The following is a 14,092-nucleotide window of genomic DNA, read 5'->3' on the forward strand; positions in this document are numbered from 1 at the left end:
TTGACTTTTGTATTTTGTATAGTGGATAAGAACTTTCTCAAACTCACAATATAATTAGTAGGACCACATTCAGGAATAATTTGTCATTATTAACTTTTTTTAGTAAATTAACTTTAACATTATTTTCTTTCGGTTTAAATTTAACTTTGTGTAGTATTTCATTAGTTTTTCCTTGATTTTCACTTTTTATCACTATTTCAGTTGACTTATCTGTTGTTGCAATTTCGAATACCAGTAGATATTGCCACTGCTTGTGCTTGTGCGTAATTCATCTTTACTTTTTAATTCCGTATTCGTCTGCATTAATAATTCATTCTTTTCCTTCATTCTTTCAATATCACTTCGGTTTCGACATTTCATCCACAAAAAATAAAGATGCCTTCGATTTCCTCTCAGCACAACTAACATGAAATACTGAGATGCACAATAGGCAGGCACACACTCCCGATTTTCCTTTTTCTTTAAAAGTAAAAATCTACATCCTCCGCAATCTTGACTACATTATGCTTTTAGCAGTGAAGATTTTATTGCTTCTACACAACTGTCCCTAAGCCTCAAACTATGAGGCCAACAAATGATCCTCCCCCATAACCAGCGGCTTCAAAGCAACAAAAGAAAACGAACATTCAAATATCCTAGTTACGAAATTAAACTTAAACAGACTTTCTAGACCTAAAACCTACAAGAAACAACCGCAGTGTCAGCAGCGAGTAGCCGTTCCATTCCGATGTAATGAACTCCATGCCATCAATTAAACAACCGAAAAAACAAAGACGCTGACTGTATTTTCTGTAACGGAAAATTCTCCGAAAATCAACGAGGGGAAAATTGGATGCAATGCTTCAGCTGTTGTCTCTGGGCCCGANTGATTGAAAGTAATCATAATCATATCATACAACTTCGCGTACGTTAATTTGGCTCCAAGATGAGTAGCTGGAGTAGTCGTGGCACGGATATCACAATCAACGGTGGAGTATTTAACTAGTATTTTTCTAATAATACTTAAATACATATTTACACCCAGACGCAGGAATGGGATTTGTTTACAAAAACGGAATACATTAAGTTTAGATTTTTGATTGAAAGTAATCATAATCATATCATACAACTACGCGTACGTTAATTTGGCTCCGAAATGAGTAGCTCGAGTACTCGTGGCACGGATATCACAATCAACGGTGGAGTATTTAACTAGTATTTTTCTAATAATACTTAAATACATATTTACACCCAGACGCAGGATTGTGAATTTATATAAAAATATATTTTACAAAGCTAGTTACGTAACGTGTAGGTGTTTATTTACTGTTATAATTAGTAATAAAATCAACGTATCACTTACTAACTAAAAATATTTTTTAGAATACCCAGAACGAAATATGCCTCGGGGAATTCATACTTCGAAAAGACAAAGCGGGTTTCAACAGAGAAAAGCCAAAAACGCTAAAATGGATGAAATTCAGAGTATGTACGGTTCTCTTTTCAAATATGTCACAAAAGCAGATAGCGGCAAAAGTTCAAGTGAAGTGCCCGAGTCTCCTGCTGACGAAAGTAATGATTCACATCTTGGAGACTCACATTCAGATAGCAACATCGACAATACAGAATCAATGAAGACGACCCAGGACCTTGACGGAATCAAAATAAATAATGAAAATGACGCCGTTAATGCTACTTTCGGAAATAGCATTAGCTTCGAAGAATCAGTTCAACACTTGAGAGATGTTTCACATTGGAGTTTACCGGTACCTTATAATGTTCGCATTGACATAATAAAAAAGGGCAATGAACATTTCCAGAACAAAGAAGGATCGTTTCCTACTGTATCTCGTCATGGTTCAAAGATTAAAGGTGATTGTCGTCATCTTTCTCAGGAATGGTTCTATAAACAGATGTCTAGTGATGAAAAAATTCTACGATCATGGATGGTATTTTCTCCTATATCAAATAACCTGTACTGTTTTTGCTGTCGTTTATTTGCTGTCAGTAACATACCAACAACATTTACAACTGGATTTCAGAAGTGGTGGAAACTAAATCCTAAAGTATTGGACCATGAAACTGCATGTGAACATTTAGAAAATTTCGAAAAGTGGAAATCTTTGGAAATGAGATTAAAGTCTCACACCACAATAGATGATGCAACCTTGCAATTAATGAATACGGAAAAACAGAAGTAGAAAAATCTTTTATCTAGATTATTAGTGTAGGGATTTAATTTGATAGCATAAACGTTACTCAAAATCGTAGTGTCCTTTTTTCTTATTTATTTACAAGTATATACAGAGCTGATATTTACAAGAAAACATACGCGATCCTCGAACAACCTTCTTCTTTTCAATCTGAACAACGACTTCCTTAACATCAATCACCANGTTTCAGGATTAAATGCTGATTCGTTTAAAACATTAGGTTCTATCACAACAAAATTCAAGGAAAAAAACGTCAAGTTTCATGTCGCACATTTAGATTAGACGGAATACTAAGCATTAAATATCTTAAAACGTTGAATTTAGATTTACATCATAATAACATTTCTTTCTTAGGAAACAACAAGATTCCCATTCATTTAAAAAAGCAAACCAAAGTGTTAGTGACGCAAGAGATCATGTTCATGAAAATACTAGTTTGGGTAAATTTTCAGATAAGCAACATAATTACGAAGTCATTATTATGATGGATAATCCAAAATATTGTCATTATTTTCTACTTGACACTCAGGACACACTCGTTAAAGACAAATTTGAATTGAAACCGTCACTATTATTTCCAAATATAACTTATAGGTAATTCGACAAATCAAAGAGAACTCTTCGATAATTTGTTCATAATTTTCACACTTATTCAAAAGGGTGATCTATTTAGATTTTTTTGCAGTAAAGGTACCAGTCAAGAATTAAAACGAATGATTAATTACTTACGAAATAAGTTTAATTTAGATCCCGAAGTAGAAATTCAAATTTCAAACACTTACAAATATTCAGGCGACCCTAGAAGAAAACACGAAATAATTAAAATGCATCATGACCCACCAGCGTACGGTCACAAAGGTATCAATGAAACCATAAATAAAATTCAACAATATTTTACATGGTCAAAAATTAAGGAAGACGTTACAGAATACGTAAATTCTTGTTTAGAATGCCAAAAGAACAAAACGGTTAGACGAAACTTCGAATCCCCATTAACAATTACTGAAACTCCTACCTATCCTTTCGAACGCGTAGACATGGACATAGCTGAAATATATTTCTCTATTAAAAATAAAAGACATATTCTCGTCATACAAGACCAATTAACAAAATATCTGAAAAACTACATGTTAAAAAATAAGGAAGCTGAAACAATTAAAAACAAATTTCTAAATTTTATCGCCAAGTTCGGTGTTTCTAAACGCACCCACAGTGATCAAGGTGAATAAAATTCTACAGAAGCTCACTTTAGAATTAAATCTTACCAATTTAATAGGCTATCACCCAAAGACAAATAGTATGGTAGAAAGGGTAATTAGTTCATTTAAAGATACAATTGGGGTATATTCCACGAAAGAAAATAATAAATTAGGGCCCAAAGTACTTTTAAATTCTGACACGTTCGCTTACAATACTTCTACACATTACCCTACTAAATTGAAGTTGAAATTAAAGTTTAGTAATAATTTAATAGTGTTTTTAAGTTCAATAATAATTAGTGTAAATAAATAGTTTTCATCTTAGAAGTTAAATTTTGTTAAACCCACGAACATTACAATATCATTTTTAGATGGTCCCACGAGCAACTTTTCGTAGAAAAGTTACTTAATAGTGGAATCCATCTCGAAGAAAAAGGACTCCTTCTCCCCTCTGATTCTGAATACGATATTCTGATTTATAAAGATTTAACCCCCCTATTTCAAAATTTCATTGTTCTTGGTATATATCAAAAAGAATTAAACGAGATAGGCGATAATATTAATAAAAGCAATTTCAACATAATGCACTCAACATTATTGAAAATAAGTATAATTAAATTAGAGACAAAATTAAAGGAAATTAAGTTTTTGCTACCGAATTCAAAAAGAACCCGTAAATGTTGGTTCAATATTTTTGGAACAGGACTGAAAACACTTTTCGGAACCCTTGACTCAAACGATGCAGTAAAGTATGACAAATGAATTCTTAATGTTTCGTAGACTTATCGTTAGTTTTGTATTTAATAATTTAAAATTACAGCTGTTCCATTTTGTTTAGACAGACATTTTTTTTACCGACGCAGCGAAGTGATTAGTGCACTATTTTGATACTATAATAGGCCAGCGCTATTTCCACTTCATTTCCGAATACAGAATTTGTTTGTAAACAATTAATTCATGACTTTCTATTGTTTACTTTTCATGCTGAATAAAGGATCTCATAGATGATTGTTAAATAAATATATCAAATATTGTAGTATTGAAATAAATCACGAACTGACAAATTAAAATGTAATAATCAAACAGGTATGTTCCATTGACATTTATGTTGTTTCTGTCATCTTCTCGTCCTAACCTCAATATAGTTCAATGCAGCTAATGGTTTTACAAACATTTCATTTTTTATTTAGAATTTGTATCTAAAATATACCTTTTTTTGGGTTTTGACTACGTTTTACATATATTATTTTTTTGTAGATTAGAAATTTGCTCTAAACGACAACTGAGGTCAACAAAACCATCTGGTCCTGGTGAATGGTTAATTGGCGAATACAATAAAGAATTAACAACTATTAAAATTCCTTCTCGTCGTGAAGTACTCAGCTTTTTCTTATTCCATCACTGTGAAAGTAAATTGACAATTGCAGATAGTTTGAAATTGACTACTCAAAAAATTCAAGAATGCGTGGAACCGACAGTAATTATTAAAGACTTTCATATTAAAGAAAAAATAAAAAAAAGTTTGACACTTGGCAAAAATTAAAAAAGAATCGTTTGAGAGTTACGGAAATCCAGCGAAACAACGAAAAAACGTTTCTAAAAAAAAAAGTAATTCAACAACGAAATCTGTTATACATTTAAAAAAAAAAAGTCATTAAATAATTCAGAACCAGCTGTACTATTGTCTCAAAAAAATAATGCATCGGGTTGCAGTGTGTCATCACACGAATTTTATCCTTCTCCGCAAAAAAAAAGAAAGACAAGTGAACCATGTAGAGAAAATATTATAACCCCGGCGTTGTCAATTATGTTAGATAGAACAAAAACTTCAAACCGTAATGCAACATTTATCGTAGGTGCAACATCTGTATCTTTGAAAAAAGATGTAACAAAAGTTAGCGTCAGTAAAGATACCATCCGTCGTACACGTCAAAAACATCGAGAAGACGCCTGTAAATATATAAAAGAGTCATTTAAACCAGATACATGTCTCACTGTGCACTGGGACTCGAAATTGATGAGAACGTCAAAATGTTCGGAAGCTGAAGAAACTGAAGATAGGTTAGAAATATCAGTTGCAGGAGAAGGAGTTACGAAACTTCTGGCTATTCCTATCATTAATGGATCATCAGGAACTAATGAAGCTGCAGCTATTTATAATACACTTTTGAAGTGGGACATTGCTGATCGAGTTCGGTCACTGAGCTTTGACACGACTGCAAGTAACACAGGACTACATGAAGGAGCTTCTGTTCATTTAGAAACAATGTTGAAGAGAAAAATGCTTCATTTCGCTTGTAGGCATAACATGTTAGAACTGATATTAACAGCAACATTTTTGTCTCAATTAGAACCCGTTACTAGTGGTCCCCAGATAAAATTTAGAGCGGTTTAAGAATGGCCGAAACTTGATAAAAAAAATTTTGAAGCGGGAAACATTGAAGATTATACCGGAATTAAAGAGTTTATTTTGGATCAACTGAAAAATCAACATCCAAGAGATGATTATAAAGAGTTATTGACTTTATCTCTAATTTATCTAGGTGAACCTACTAAATTTTCAATAAATAAGCCTGGGGCATATCATCGAGCTAGATGGATGTCCAAAATAATCTATTGTTTGAAAATATATCTTTTTCGGAGTCAATTTAAAGTATCTAAAGTAGTCTTGAAAGAACTTAAAGAATTTAACGCATTTGTAATTATAGTAAATCTGAAAGCCTGGTTTCTTTGTCAAATTCCTACGATAGCTCCAAGAATTGATTTACAATTACTAAAAGATCTGGTCCAATTTAAAGAGCAAAATCAAGTGTTAGGTTCAGCAGCATTGAAAAGTTTTTCTCGCCATTTATGGTACCTTAGTGACTATTTAATTGGATTAGTATTTTTTGATTGTGAAATTTCTGTTGAACTAAAGATTAAAATGGTGTCAGCTTTCAAAAACCCAATCTGGACAGCAGCCATTAAATCGTATTCGAGTTGAAGAATGTGATATAATGAATAAGGAAATCCACCATTTCGTGAATCAAAACGCACGATATTTCTTCGAAGCCTTAAACTTGAGTGACGACTTCTTAGAAACACATCCTGCGACCTGGAATTTGAATCAGTCCTATTTAAGAAGTTTAAATACAGTTCGCTCATTGCATATAGTTAATGACACTGCTGAGCGTGGTGTTTCATCGATGCAAGAGTATCTGCAATTTGTAAAAAGTGAAGATGAACTGCAGAGAGTATTACAAGTGGTACAAGAAAATCGTAAGTTATATCCCAATGCAAACAAATCGAATTTAATACGTACTTTGAATAAATAATAAATGATTTTAAACTAGGTAAAACTAAACCCTGTAAAAATTTAAAATTTAGGTTCAGAATTCACAACAAAGTTTATTTAAATATTGTTAAAATATTGCAGTTGATTAAATAAAATTATCGAGTTTTAAAAAAATTATATTTTCTGTATTGTGTTTGATTTTTAGTTCATCTCGTAGTGNTATATGGAATATTAATGAAAACATTCAAAGGTCGCTCGAAAAAATTTAAGTAATGCACTAGTAAATCAAAAAAAATTATGAGCGACCTTTCAAAATTCAAATTTTGAACTGAAACTTTCAGAAACTTATTATTTTGTGGTCGATAAAATTATACCGTAACGAGTAAAAAAATTTGAATAGTCGGTTTTTTTGCGCCACCCTACTACCAATGGTACTTTGAAATGAATGAATTAACACCCACCATTCACACGGAATATATAATTATTCTACAAGATGCTGAACCCCAAGATACCAAAAATGTTAACGTTGCCTACCAAAATTATTGATGCACAAAACATTCGCTCAAGAATGTGCCATTTATAGCTTTAAAGCAATCTAAAACAATATTCAACAAATAAATTTCACTACTTTGATTTGATTTGAAAATATGATTGACTGAGGTATCTTCTGTTGGAATGGTATTTTTTGTACTTAATTCTTTGACTAAATCATCTTTTCACCTGACATCTGTACTCCAACGATTTTAATTAACGGGTCTTTCAGCTTTTTTAAATTGACTTTTGTATTTTGTATAGTGGATAAGAACTTTCTCAAACTCACAATATAATTAGTAGGACCACATTCAGGAATAATTTGTCATTATTAACTTTTTTTAGTAAATTAACTTTAACATTATTTTCTTTCGGTTTAAATTTAACTTTGTGTAGTATTTCATTAGTTTTTCCTTGATTTTCACTTTTTATCACTATTTCAGTTGACTTATCTGTTGTTGCAATTTCGAATACCAGTAGATATTGCCACTGCTTGTGCTTGTGCGTAATTCATCTTTACTTTTTAATTCCGTATTCGTCTGCATTAATAATTCATTCTTTTCCTTCATTCTTTCAATATCACTTCGGTTTCGACATTTCATCCACAAAAAATAAAGATGCCTTCGATTTCCTCTCAGCACAACTAACATGAAATACTGAGATGCACAATAGGCAGGCACACACTCCCGATTTTCCTTTTTCTTTAAAAGTAAAAATCTACATCCTCCGCAATCTTGACTACATTATGCTTTTAGCAGTGAAGATTTTATTGCTTCTACACAACTGTCCCTAAGCCTCAAACTATGAGGCCAACAAATGATCCTCCCCCATAACCAGCGGCTTCAAAGCAACAAAAGAAAACGAACATTCAAATATCCTAGTTACGAAATTAAACTTAAACAGACTTTCTAGACCTAAAACCTACAAGAAACAACCGCAGTGTCAGCAGCGAGTAGCCGTTCCATTCCGATGTAATGAACTCCATGCCATCAATTAAACAACCGAAAAAACAAAGACGCTGACTGTATTTTCTGTAACGGAAAATTCTCCGAAAATCAACGAGGGGAAAATTGGATGCAATGCTTCAGCTGTTGTCTCTGGGCCCGAGTAGAAAATGAAGATTGTATGTAACTTTTGTAAATAAACTCCATGAAGAAATGCACATAATATAAAAAATAATAGTTTAAACCACCTATTCCATATTACCCAACAATCATATTAACCTTTTTTAATATCATTTTTTATAATGTCACAGTGTTCGTAATTTCTAAAATTACATTTTTCGTTTTCTCTAAATTAGGTCTGTGTAACTTGTTATGATTCCGGAGATTGCTCGTCTACTAATGTAAGCCAACTATATTTTATAGTAGCACTGTGCTATAGAACTAAAGAAACAGGTTATTTTATGCAATTATTCAATGCTGACGGACATAACCAGGCACACATATTGCACGATAATTGTTATTCTCCTGGTCTTCAATTTTCACTGGTAACATTGAGCAAGTGAAAACGGGCTAATGCTAAAGAACCTCACTCACATCTTTTGGGATATGGAAACCAATTATCTGTTCTTAAAATTTAGGGAGCTAACGGTTCTTCTTGCCCTGAAATATGAACAGTGAATATTAAAACCTCCGCTTCTTATTTAACCTGTTCTGTTTTCTGAAAAGGGGGATACGTCAGTACTGTTAAGAAATCTGCGCACTATTCCGCATGTATCAAGGTTTACTGATTTCCGTAGACTTATGTACGTAAACTTATGCAGTTTCAACTCGGCTAGGCTAGCGTGTAATGTTTTAGGTATAACGCCTACTGATGATATTATTATTGGAATAATTCGAACTGTGTTCTGATTCCACATTTCATCTGCTAAAGGAATATATTTCTGAATTTTCTCAATATGTTTTTGTTTAAGATTTTCAGTGTTTGGTACAGCAACATCTATTAGGTAGGTTGTTTTAGTTTCTTTGATGGTCAGTGCGATATCAGGTCTGTTATGATTAACTGTTTTATCTGTAATTACGTCTCTATCCCAATAAAGCTTGGCTAAGTGGTTTTCTAATACATTTTGTGGTTTGTATTTGTAGTACGGGTCTATCTGATCTATGAGTTTAAACTTTTTGGCTTACAGTGAGTGTATCTGTTTAGCAACATTATTATGTCTGTCGAGGTATTGTCGGCTACCTTAAAATGAGCAACCCCCAGTGATGTGGTTAATTGTTTCGCGAGATGGGATGCATGCTCGGCATGTGTCTGAAGAAATTGTGGGATTTTTAATAATATATTTTTCATATTTTTTTGTTTTTATTATTTTGTCCTGAATCGCTATCATGAATCTGTCAGTTTCTGAGAATATGTTTCCTTTCTTTAACCACATATTAGAAGCTTCTTTACCTATATGTTCTTACTGTTGTTGGTTCGGGTATTTTCCATGAAGCACATTTGATTTCCACATTTCAATTTTTTTTCATAATTCCATAAACAATGATAAACTAACATGCCAAATAAACCACATATAACTGCCCAACAAAAACTATAAGAGGCCAGAAAAAGAAATACAAGAATGCATTCAAGCCAAAAGTGCAGAGTACCTCCGTCCTGTTAGACAATCCGTTCCAAAGTCTCAGAGCACCGTACCCGACGAGAAGGTATTTTTGGGAGCACAAACGGTAACTGTTACACAGGAGCAGCACCCAATGCGAGAAAAAGAAATGATTACCGAAAATAATTATGCTTTGCCACTTCAAATCCAGGCTCCTACGCTTCAATTAGGACAGTTACAAGCACAGATGACTGAACGCAAAGTAAGCACCATTAACAAAACAGCAGACTCCCCAAAACGTAAGTTTATGGATCCTCCTACTTTCAACCCTTTGAGTATGGATGAATGAATTTAATGAGAGCAATCTCTAGTCCCGATCCGACGGGACTTGAACCTTGACGAAACTGTTGTGCAAACTAGAGTGGGTGGATCGGCTTGCCAGTTTAGATGATTTAGGGAGCCGGACTATAGGTTCAACCATAATGGGAGGGTTCTTGAAGAGAAACCAAACTAAGAGAAGTCCTTGAAAGAGGGTAGCAGCTCTTTCAGTACTGAGCGTGGCAGGGATCACGAGGATCGGTATGCCACTCCGATGCACAATACTGCGATGTGGAAGGCAACGGAAAATAACCACATTATGATTTCTCAAGTAAAATTCATCGAAACTAAATGATGGCGTCCTCTAGGGTAAAGCACTTCAGACGTAAACTAGTCCTCCATTCGGTTGTCCGGGCGGGGACTACCTCGGCAGATGTCATCAATAAGTGCAATAGGGGTAAGTGCAATATTTTACGAGTCGGAGCGTGGAATGTTAGGACAATTAGGCAAGGAAATTGGAAATTTTAACGAATACGTTAGATTTAGATATAGTAAGCATTAGTGAATTCCGTTAGCCCGAAGCTGGAGACTTCTAGAGTGGATACTTTAGAATAATACATACAGGATTGGTGGAAGCTAATTCAGGGGAAAGAATTGTAATGCGTTTGAAAGCAGGGCGGATGTAGAAAGTTATTTATAAAAAAAGGCTATAAGATAGTTATGATTAAATTAAACTCGAAGCCGATAAAAACGGTATAGATAGAGATAGCCATCATAACATAGTAGTTACGAAGATCAATCTTAAATTGAAAATTCTGAAAAGGAGGGAAGGTAGGAGACGTCTTAACATAGATAACATAAAATGTAACGAAACGCGTAATAGGCTAAGTACAAGGACAGACGAAATACTAAAGGCGGCGGAAGAAACGAATGACAGGGACATAGAGACAGAATGGAACTGCATTAAAACATGCTTAAAGTCAGGCCTTTTAGAACAATTTGCTTAACTTCCTATGCGTCAAAAATCTTAACTAGAATTGTACAGAGGAGGATGCAAAAAGGGGAGGAAGAATTATTAGGAGAACATCGATTTGGGTTTAGAAGAAATAGAGGAACGCGGGAGGCTATTCTTGCTTTGCAGGTAACAATAGAGAAAACGATAAAAAAAAGAAAAAGTGCGTAAAAGGGTTTATAGATTTAGAAATGCTTTTGATATTCGATATCCGAAATCATCGAAAGAACCAGAACTTTTTCCAAACTTATTATCCAAGGTTAACAATATATTCTGCCCACCCGTAATAGGAAAGAGCTTTTATTCTATTTTTAACTAGCCAACAGTTCTCGGAGACGAAGTACGCAATATCCCTTTGAACTTCAACGTACCACAACCGACATAAACAAACCTTCTTAATTAATTTAAATAGATTTTATTTACTCTTTAAATTTTTTTCCTGATTCTGCAGTCACATAAAAAGTTCAGTTCTACCTAGCTAGCCATTTTCAACATGAGCAAGAGCTCCCCACACTTAGAGAGATTTTCCCTTTCGGACGTCATTGCCCTGACGAGTGACCACCTTCAAGCCAAACTCGTGGAAGTAGAAGAATTTATTCTTTTACACTCATACCCACAATCGCCTACGCCCATGACTGAAGACATTGAGTCTTCATCCGCTGCTCCCCTTACCGACGTTTTTTCCGCCCCAATTCAATGCCAGGTCCTAAGTCATCCAAGACCATTTCCAACAGCTCCGTTAACCGTCTCCCGCACACAGACCAACGAGAGAACCACGGCTTCGTCAAAGCCGGCAAACGCGCCAACAGGCGCCAACGACAGCAACCTTTCCTGTCGTCGTCCGAATCCTCCTCCTCTGACAAGGAATAGGACTTAAAACCAAATTCTCTACAAGCCAGTTCCAGGAAGACCGTGGCCATCATGTCGTAATCCGTGGTGAAGACATCCCAACGGAGGACGTCGAGTCCAAATTCAACCTCAAAGGCTTTACAATCAAAGGCATCCATTGTATGTCCAAAGGTAACAAAATCTGGCCTCTTATCTCCGTCCGTCCTGATAAGACCGCTACAAATTCCAAGACAACTTTCGATCTTGGTAAACTATGTGGTCTCAATATCAAAGATGGGCCAAAAAACGCTACTAAGGAAGTTGCCGAGTGCAAAACCAAGGACAAGAAGGATGCCACTCCCACTTGTGCCAACTGTAAAGGGAACCACCGCGTTACCCACCGCGGCTGCCCTAAGGTTCCCAAAAAGAACTCTCCTTCCCTTCGCAAGAAAATCGTCACTCCTGTTGCTTCCCAATGCGCAAGGACTACCCCCACCCTCCTGCTACCACCTTGCCAATGCTCCCTCCAAAAATCCTACGTCAAAGCAGTAAGAGCTGCTCCCCCTCCCCCACTCAAAAGCGCAACACAAGCACTTGAAAGCTGTTATTTCAATTCCAAGTTTGGAACAGAAAGTTCAAGTTATTATCCAAATCATGGTCGCCAGCATTGTCGTCGCGTTGTTATTTGGAATTCGCAAAGTATTAGAGGTAAATTGACTGAACTCGAGCACTTCCTCGAGGATAAGTCAATCGGTGTTGCTTGCATCACCGAAACTCACCTGTCAAAAAATCAAACTTTTCGTCCCAAACTTTGTGCCGGCGGTGTCGCTTTTCTTGTTAGGAATTCTTTAAAGCACAGGTCTATCTCTTTGGCCACAAACTCGTTAGAAAGAGTCGGCATCGATGTTTCACTAACTTCTGATCCTCTTAGCACTATCTGTCTTTACTCCTCCCTTCGAACAGAAACCAATCTGAACTCCCCCTTCTACTCCCCCCAGGCGTTCCAACTATCGTCGTCGACGATTTCAAAGCTAAATACGTCTCTTGGGGCTGTCGACGAACCAATATTAAAGGCACCTTCCTTCTTGCCAAAGTTCTTGACTTCAGTTTCACAGTTGAAGCACCCCCTGGCCCCACGTTCCTCCCTGCCCCACACAATCAATTCCCTGACATTCTTGACATTTTCGTCACAAAAAATGTTACACTTTCCGCCGATCCTATCGTTATTGACGCACTGGGTTCGGACCACCTTCCAAACCTGATTGAAGTCGCTAGTCCAACCAACAACCCCCCAAACCCAAACACATCCCCGAAGTATTTGGAAAGTGATCCGTTCTCTTCGTAACAGAGCTCCCCATCTTCCGCCACTAAAACAGAACGGCTCCACCTATTCTTCAGACGAAGAAAAAGCTGCAATCATCGCAGACTCTTTATGTCTCCAGTATTCTCCACTACCTAGTTCAGCGGACCTTGCCGACTTTCACGAGCGTACCAAAGCCGTCTCCCAAAACTTCGTTCCCCTAAACTCTGACTTCAGACACACTGCATCCCATGAAATCTCCTTTACTATCCATTCTCTGAAAAAAAGGAAAGCTCCTGGCGCTGACGGAATTCAAAACCGAAATTCAAAGTCTTGCAGTCAAAGCACATAACCGCACTGTGCAACATCACAAACGCCATCATGCGGCTCCACCACTTCCCCTTGGTCTGGAAAGAAACCACTGTCATGTCTCCCCAAAAAAGGGAAGCCCTCAGCTCTTCCTCAAGCTACATACTCATCAGCATGTTCAGTTCGTTGAGCAAAGTAGTTGAATCAATCCTACTCGATCGGCTCTTGAACCACGTGGAGCGAAACAAAATTCTTCTCGATCATCAACACGGCTTCCGCAGGCATCACGGCACCAGCCTCCAACTTCTTCGTGTATCTGAATAAATTTCCGACAATCTCAACAAGCTGCGTCACATCTTCATGATTCTTCTTGACGTTCAACAAGCGTTCGACCGAGTCTGGCACGAAGGCCTTATCTCAAAGCTCATCGCCCTTAACATTCCACATTTCCTAGTTGGAGTTGTCAGGTCCTTTCTTACAGACAGAAGCCTTCGGGTCCGCAGTCCCAGTAAACCAGTCACAGCCGGTGTCCCACAAGGCTCCAAATTATCACTTCTATTCTATTTAACCTGTTCTGTGCGGACATG

The sequence above is a fragment of the Agrilus planipennis genome, unplaced genomic scaffold (assembly GCF_000699045.2).
Source record: "Agrilus planipennis isolate EAB-ADULT unplaced genomic scaffold, Apla_2.0 scaffold330, whole genome shotgun sequence".
NCBI classification, from domain to species: Eukaryota; Metazoa; Arthropoda; class Insecta; order Coleoptera; family Buprestidae; genus Agrilus; species Agrilus planipennis.